The sequence below is a fragment of the Peromyscus maniculatus genome, chromosome 4, assembly GCF_049852395.1.
Source record: "Peromyscus maniculatus bairdii isolate BWxNUB_F1_BW_parent chromosome 4, HU_Pman_BW_mat_3.1, whole genome shotgun sequence".
Lineage (NCBI taxonomy): Eukaryota > Metazoa > Chordata > Mammalia > Rodentia > Cricetidae > Peromyscus > Peromyscus maniculatus.
Window position 1 is genome coordinate 105,223,472 of NC_134855.1, and position 6,643 is coordinate 105,230,114.

General features: G+C 49.7%; 1 protein-coding gene and 1 long non-coding RNA gene across 2 annotated transcripts in view; both read right to left on the bottom strand.

Moving 5' to 3' along the window:
- Positions 1–1,629, bottom strand: part of LOC102910795 (oxaloacetate tautomerase Fahd2a, mitochondrial) — an 8,483-nt gene extending 6,854 nt beyond the window's left edge. Inside the window, exon 1 of the mRNA XM_006986453.4 lies at positions 1,491–1,629. The gene's annotated coding sequence lies outside the window, so the exon portion shown is untranslated. The remainder of the gene's footprint in view (positions 1–1,490) is intronic.
- A 620-nt stretch (positions 1,630–2,249) lies between these two features.
- Positions 2,250–6,422, bottom strand: LOC143272984 (uncharacterized). The gene is made up of 2 exons (XR_013050733.1): positions 5,912–6,422; positions 2,250–5,716 (listed from the first exon to the last, which is right to left on the bottom strand). It is a non-coding gene; the product is annotated as an uncharacterized LOC143272984 (long non-coding RNA).
- Positions 6,423–6,643: the final 221 nt, after the last annotated feature.

Sequence of the window (6,643 nt, forward strand, 5' to 3'; positions counted from 1 at the left end):
TTGACTTTTCACTTCCTGGAAGAACCTAGTGGTCATCAACTTTGGGAAGTGGCTGGCCATACCTTCCTTCCTTAGATCCAGATCTCTTGGAAAATAACAAGGTTCGGAGCTTATTTTGAGTTCTAAGCTCCACCTAAAGATAAGTCTCATTCTTATGTTTCTTTTGTTTTTATGATATGGACGCTAGGCCAGAAGGGCACATGCTAAATTGACCTACACCTCAGCTAAACCACACTCCATCCCCACCCATTCTTATTTTTGTCTTAATCTAGGTCTGGTCTTCATTCCTTATTACACAGTCCTTCCCCTTCAGGGTATCCTGCTTTTAAAACCAGCATGGGGCTAGGAAGCCAGCCCGGCTGCTAAGTGCTTCCCTTTAATGCATGAGTTACATCTCCAGAATCCACGTGAAAAAGTCTGTAAACAGTGGTCCATGCTTGTAATTCCAGTAATGGGAGGTGGAGACAGGTAGATTCCTGGGCTCGATAGCCAGCCAGTCTAGCCTCACTGTTGAGGCCAATGCGAAATCCTGACTCAAAAACTAAGGTGATGGCACCTGAGGAACACTCAAGGCCCAGGTGTGCACGCCCTGTCTTTATGCAAACAAATGTAGAAGCCGCTCTCAGTCCTGGGCTCTTGGTCCTCACATGGTCAAGTCAACCTACCCTGCTCAGGATCACCACAGTGCCAGCTCGCAAGTCTGGCCAGAAAACCAAAAGCTTTCCATTTTATCCTCTGTTGTCTTATACAAGCACCACCATGCCACAATCCAAAGGCTGTCCCAGCACATGTGGTCAGTCACTCGCCACACTAAAATGACAGTAACTGTCCCCAGGAAAGGAAAGCCAAGCGTTCCACCTGCGACGTCTGATTTAATTCTCTTGGCTGTGGCTGGCAGGTACTGCCGGGCAATTTTACAGACGAACAAGCCAAGGCTTAGATAGGGTAAAGGGTTTGCCTAGGGTCCGAGGGTCATACAACTAAAAGAAAGTGCTGGTGTCTGACTCCATACCTAGATGCTACTGAAGCAGCAAGGTACTTCCCAAGCAAAACAATCAGGTTTCATCTTGCCTGGTCCCCTCAGGCCCTAACTGCTACCAGCCTATGGTAAACATTCATGCCTCTGGGCGGCCAGTGACTGTGGCCTTAGAGGCTGGGCGGCTGCTCTCTGATAACCCCAAACCTCACGGAATGTGCTGGCCCCTCGTGACAGCGCGCTCAGCTTCATTCCATCTTTCTAACAATCCCCACTGAGCAGAAGGCAGCACCGAGTGAGGTCAAGCCACCCAGGTGGCGCTGGTGTTTTTGTAATCATCGCTATGCCTCACAGCACAAGGGTCCCTTAGCAAACAGCACAGGAATGGGCAGCTTGAAGCGCAGGGCCGCGTGTGCGACCCTGCCAAGCTCCACTCTCCAGGAACCGAGGTCAGCTGCTTGGTTTCCCAACGCCGGGTCCACCTCCCTCCCGCGCTGGTCTAGCTTCAGCTTACCTGGCTGCTGCAGCCGGACCCGCCCGGCGCCTTACGCTGTCACCTGACTCCTGCGAGGCCGCAGGTCAAGAGCAGCAGGCGGAGAAGCCACAGACAGTCACAGTTGCAAGCACCCAGAGGTTAGGGGAACAAGGGACAGCGGTCGCGGTGTGATGACGTCACCAAGCCACCGCCAATAGGAGGACTCCTGCTTCCCCCGGAAGTTCCCAGCTCCGTTGCTAGGTACTTCTTGTAGCGGGCGCCTAGTGTATGCGTTTAAGGAGATTCTCGCTGGCTCCAGGGTGATCCTGCGCTTAGCCAGACCCGGAGAGAGCGCATCCTAGCTTTGAGCTTCTGCCTCCAGTCCAGGCACCCCATAGTGGTACAGAAAGCATCCTGGTGAACGGTAACCAATAGTTTTTGTCCTCTGCCGTTGACATACATTTGTTGTATTCGTGAGGAAAGCCTAAAGGCTAGGAGTGGTTTTGCCCAAGATGACACTCTCAGTCCTGGCAGATGTGAAGATACTTTGTAGAAAGACACGTGTCCTCTTCAGCTATGGGGCTTTTCTCCAGGAATCTTGGGCTGGGGGAAGGAAAACGCTGAAGCCTGTGCCAGCCAGAGGAGGAGTTTGTCTCCCAGGAAGAGATATCACACAGTTCTACTATCAGTCTGGCAACTGGTCAGACTATGTAGCGGTAACGCCCGCGTTACTGATACCCGTTCACCATGTCTGAGCTAGGGGCTGCGGATTAAAAAATAGAGACAAGAGACAGCGAGTCATTCGCCATGGCTCAAATGCCAAATGCCAAATGCCGTTTATTGATAGAGGGAGGAAACCTTAAATACAGGCTTACAACACAATGGAAGATCCCTGGAGGGCAGAAGTTCGCTACCTGCTACTGAATGTTCTGCATTCTTGCATCTAAGTTGTTTACACCAAATGTAGGATACAGGAACAAAGAACCTCCGGTGATCTCTCCGGTGATCGTTAGGTGAGAAGGAAACCCGCAGGGAATCTGAATAGGGAGGACATCTGGTCAAGGTCGACAAGCAAGACAGCAGCCACTCACAGTCGGGGCCCGGGGCCCACAAGACTACCTTGTAGTAGAGACTGGAACTGAGGCAATGGTGGATTCGTAATGTGCAGGACCATACCCTGGCCAGGACTGCCTAGGTACGCATACCACGTGCCTTCTGTTTGAGAACCTAAACCTCACGGGGAGTCACCGGACATTGTATGTGTTCTTCCTCCCAGTGTGGCCACATTGGAGAAGTCTTACTCTGCATTTCTTTAATTGGCACAGTGAGGGCAGATATGGACAACTCTAGCTTGTTAGGCATGCCAGGGCTCAGGCTCCGACCTTAACAGCTCCGGTACCAATTTCACCTTCTCTCAGCGGCACCTTTGTCCCATGCCCTGTTTTAGGAAAAAGAAGGGGGTGGGGTAGGCATGATGGGGTAGTGAAGAATAATCTCAAGTCCCTCGAGCAGGCATTTAGATGGAAATGTTCACACAACCACACCCCAAGTCCCCTGGCATATGAAGACATAAAAGGCTCTGAGAAAGAGGTTCCTAAATTAATTAAGGTCCAAATAGATCATCAGAGGCTTTAGTTGTCCCAGGAAGAAGTACTATGGGCCTTGTTTTAGTTATGTTTTCTTTACAGATTTTTTTTTCCCCACTGAGGCATTTTATTTATAAGAAAGTTTTACACCCCCAGAAAAAGAACCTGAGGGTTTTCCTTCCCTCAGGTGCGACTTCTTGTCTTGCTTCTTCACAGTCCGTGGCGCTGGCTGAGGTTGTCAGTGCACTGGAGCCAAACTGACAGGATGTGAGCAGATTGCTCTGCCATGTTCTAGGTCTTTGAGCTGCACATCAGGTCTGGGGCTGACTACTCCATGTCTGCTTAGCCTGCTTGTGAGGCTGACAACATTCTTCCTAGCTCTGTAATCAACAATTCTGAATTCCGGGTATAACCAGGCTCCATCCTCACAGTTAGAAACCGGACAATAACTTGGGAGCATGCTGACAAGGAACTGGCATTAGCTTCTCTCTTCAGTCTGTTGGTGCTCTTTGTTGTGCCCAGATTGCAGGGACCCCCAAAAGACCACCATGGAGACCAAATCCCAAATGTAAAAGCAAAGAGCCTTTATTTCAAGCTCAGAGCTTTGTCTCTCTGTCTGTCTGACACAGCAGTGAGAGCAGAGAGCCCCGAGCCCGGGGAAGGTAGGTTTTTTGTTTTTTTTTTTTTAAATCATAGCAGAGGTTCGGGTGAGGGGATTTTTAGGGTTCAGGACTCTGACTGGCTGACATTTATCTAGGCGTATAGGGGTATGCTGGGACTGTTTGAAATGTCAAGTATTTCCCCTTAGATTCAGGCCCTCCCTGGATGAGGTCAGCATATGGCTTTTCCTGGATCCGGGTGTTGCCTGCCAGTAAGCCTGTCACAGAAGCTGTGTCTGGGCCTCTAAGTCTGTCATGGCAGCTGTGTGGTCAAGCTGTTTTGCGCCCGCCCCCATACTCTTGAATGTATCATCCAGGACATCCATGTGTACTGTTGTGGTGGTATGGAAGAATGGCAGAAAGGGAAGAGGAGGCGGGCAGAGAGATGCTTCACTGGTTAAGAGCAACTACTGCTCTTTCAGAAGACCTGGGTTTGAGTTTCCACACATGGTATCTCACAGCCAGCCACCTGTAACTCTGGTTCTGGGAGATCTGATGCCTTCTCTGGCCTCTCCAGGTAGCAAGCATGCATGTAGTGCATAGACATACAGGCAGACAAAACACCTATAATAGGTTTTCAGCAATGAGATAATAGGTTTCTCCACTGACACAGTGAGCCAGATCAAGCCAAACTGAAAAAGTAAAAGAACAGGTTTATTTGATCAAAGCAACTCCCGGGTGAGATCTCCAGTCCCAGAGATAGGGGCAGAAGTCACATGCCCGAACTAAAGCAGGGAGCTCATACACCTTGTCGGCGAGGGGGCGACGACGTGTCCTCCACAAGCTGGGGTTGTGCCCATGTATGGTCAAAAGCTGAGCACTTTAGGTGGGGTCTTGGGGCTGCTGGCAACTTCAGGGGAAGAGCTGCCACAGCCATCAAGAATGAGGAACTGGGCTTTTTGGTGCCTTTGTTGGAGAGTCTTTGAGAGGGTGGGCTTGGAGAGGGGAATGGGGCTTTCTGGATCAAGCAGGAGTGAGCTGGAGGTTCCAGCTGAACAACCTACACATGTAAAATAAAATAAAAATGTGCAAAGGGACTGGGAGGGGCGAGGTCATCGAATGTCCGAGTTGCTTTTCTCGCTGCTACAGCAAACTAGCTGACATGAAACTCAGGCAGGCGGGGGCACTTCAGATCACCATCTGAGGACACCGGTCACCACGGCGGGGAAAGAACGGTGGCAGAAACCCGAGAAAGCTGCCCACACTGTGTCAGCAACCAAGCAGAGAGATGATGGCGGGTCCTCACCTTGCTTTCTCCTTTTTATGTAGTCCAGGGCCTCAGGCCATGACATGGCATCACCCACAGTTAGAGTGGGTCTAGTCACCCTAACTAATTTGATCTTGATAATCCCTGACACACGTGCCAGAAGTTTGTCTTTTCAGTGATTCTAGAACCTGCCAGACTGACCATCAAGATCTAAACCCAGGCCTTATCTAAACACACACACACACACACACACACACACACACACACACACACACACACACGGAGCCATTGGAAGGAACTCAGCAGAGGTGTCGCGAGCAGGCTTGCGTTGGAGAAATCTGAATCAAGGAAGGTTGTCTGGGCAAGTGTAGAGCAGGTAGGAGCCATGGGGCTGTGCTGTGTGTTGGGGACAGCAAGGGTCCAGGAATGTTCAGGAGGAAGAACTGGAAGTCCTCAATGACAAGAAGTCGACCTGAGAGGGAAGACTGTCATTCTGATTCCTGGGTTTTAGCTGGTGGAGCCTCTGCCATCTGTGGAGATGCAGCTTCTGTGGGGGCTGGGGTTGGGGAGAGGATGATGAGCCCGGTTTTGGATAGGCTGTACATCATATACCTGAGGGACACCCAAAGACACTTCAGGATTGTGGTTCAAGACGGGAATTAGAATGAGGCATTTCAGCCTTTGAGCCTAGCTTAAAGGAGCCAAGCCTAGTTATAAATGGAACCTGTGGAGGTATTTGAGATTACCTGTGTGAACAGAACCGCATACAAACCTCATACAGAGTCTTGGCCCAAAAGATTCTGAAAATACAAACTGTGGAACAGAGCCGGGCGGTGGTGGCGCACGCCTTTAATCCCAGCACTCGGGAGGCAGAGGCAGGCGGATCTCTGTGAGTTCGAGGCCAGCCTGGGCTACCAAGTGAGTTCCAGGAAAGGCGCAAAGCTACACAGAGAAACCCTGTCTCGAAAAACCAAAAAAAAAACAAAAAAAAAAAAAAAAAAAAAAAACCTGTGGAACAGAAGGAAACATTTGCAAATCAAATATCAGACAAAAGGCTTGTCTCCTGACCATACAAAGACCTTTGAAAAGTCAGTGAGTGAGAAAAGTCAAGTTGAACGCATTATTGGACAAAAGACTTATACAGATAACTTCACAAAATAGGACACACAGAAAATTAGGATGGAAAAGATATGGAAACACACTGACCATCATGAAAATGTAAAGTATGGTCACAGTACACCATCACCAAGCACCTACTAAAATAACCGAAAATCCTTTTCAAGTGTCCACAGGATTTGGAAGGACTGGGACCCTCATGTACTGCTGATGACATTATAAACTCATACAAGAACTCTTTGTTTGTTAGAGACAAGCTCTCACCATGTAATCCTGCTGTCCTCGAGTTCACAGAGACCTGACTCCCCAAAACTCCCAGTGCTGGCATTAAAGGCATGCGCCAGCACACCTTGCTCCATCGAAAGACTCTTGAAAAACATACGCCACCCCACCACATGATCTTGCCATTCCTCTCCTGCGTACTGATAACATGGGATTTTACCTTTGCTCTGTATTTCTAGAATCAGGGACACTAACCCAGGGCTGGAGAAATAGCTTGGTAACGGGGAACTCTCGAGGATCTGGCAAGTTCAGGTGTCAACACCTGCACGGGCTGGTTCACCACTGCCTGTGACTCCAGCTCCAGGATATCTCATGCCTTCTGGTGGCCTCCACAGGCACCAG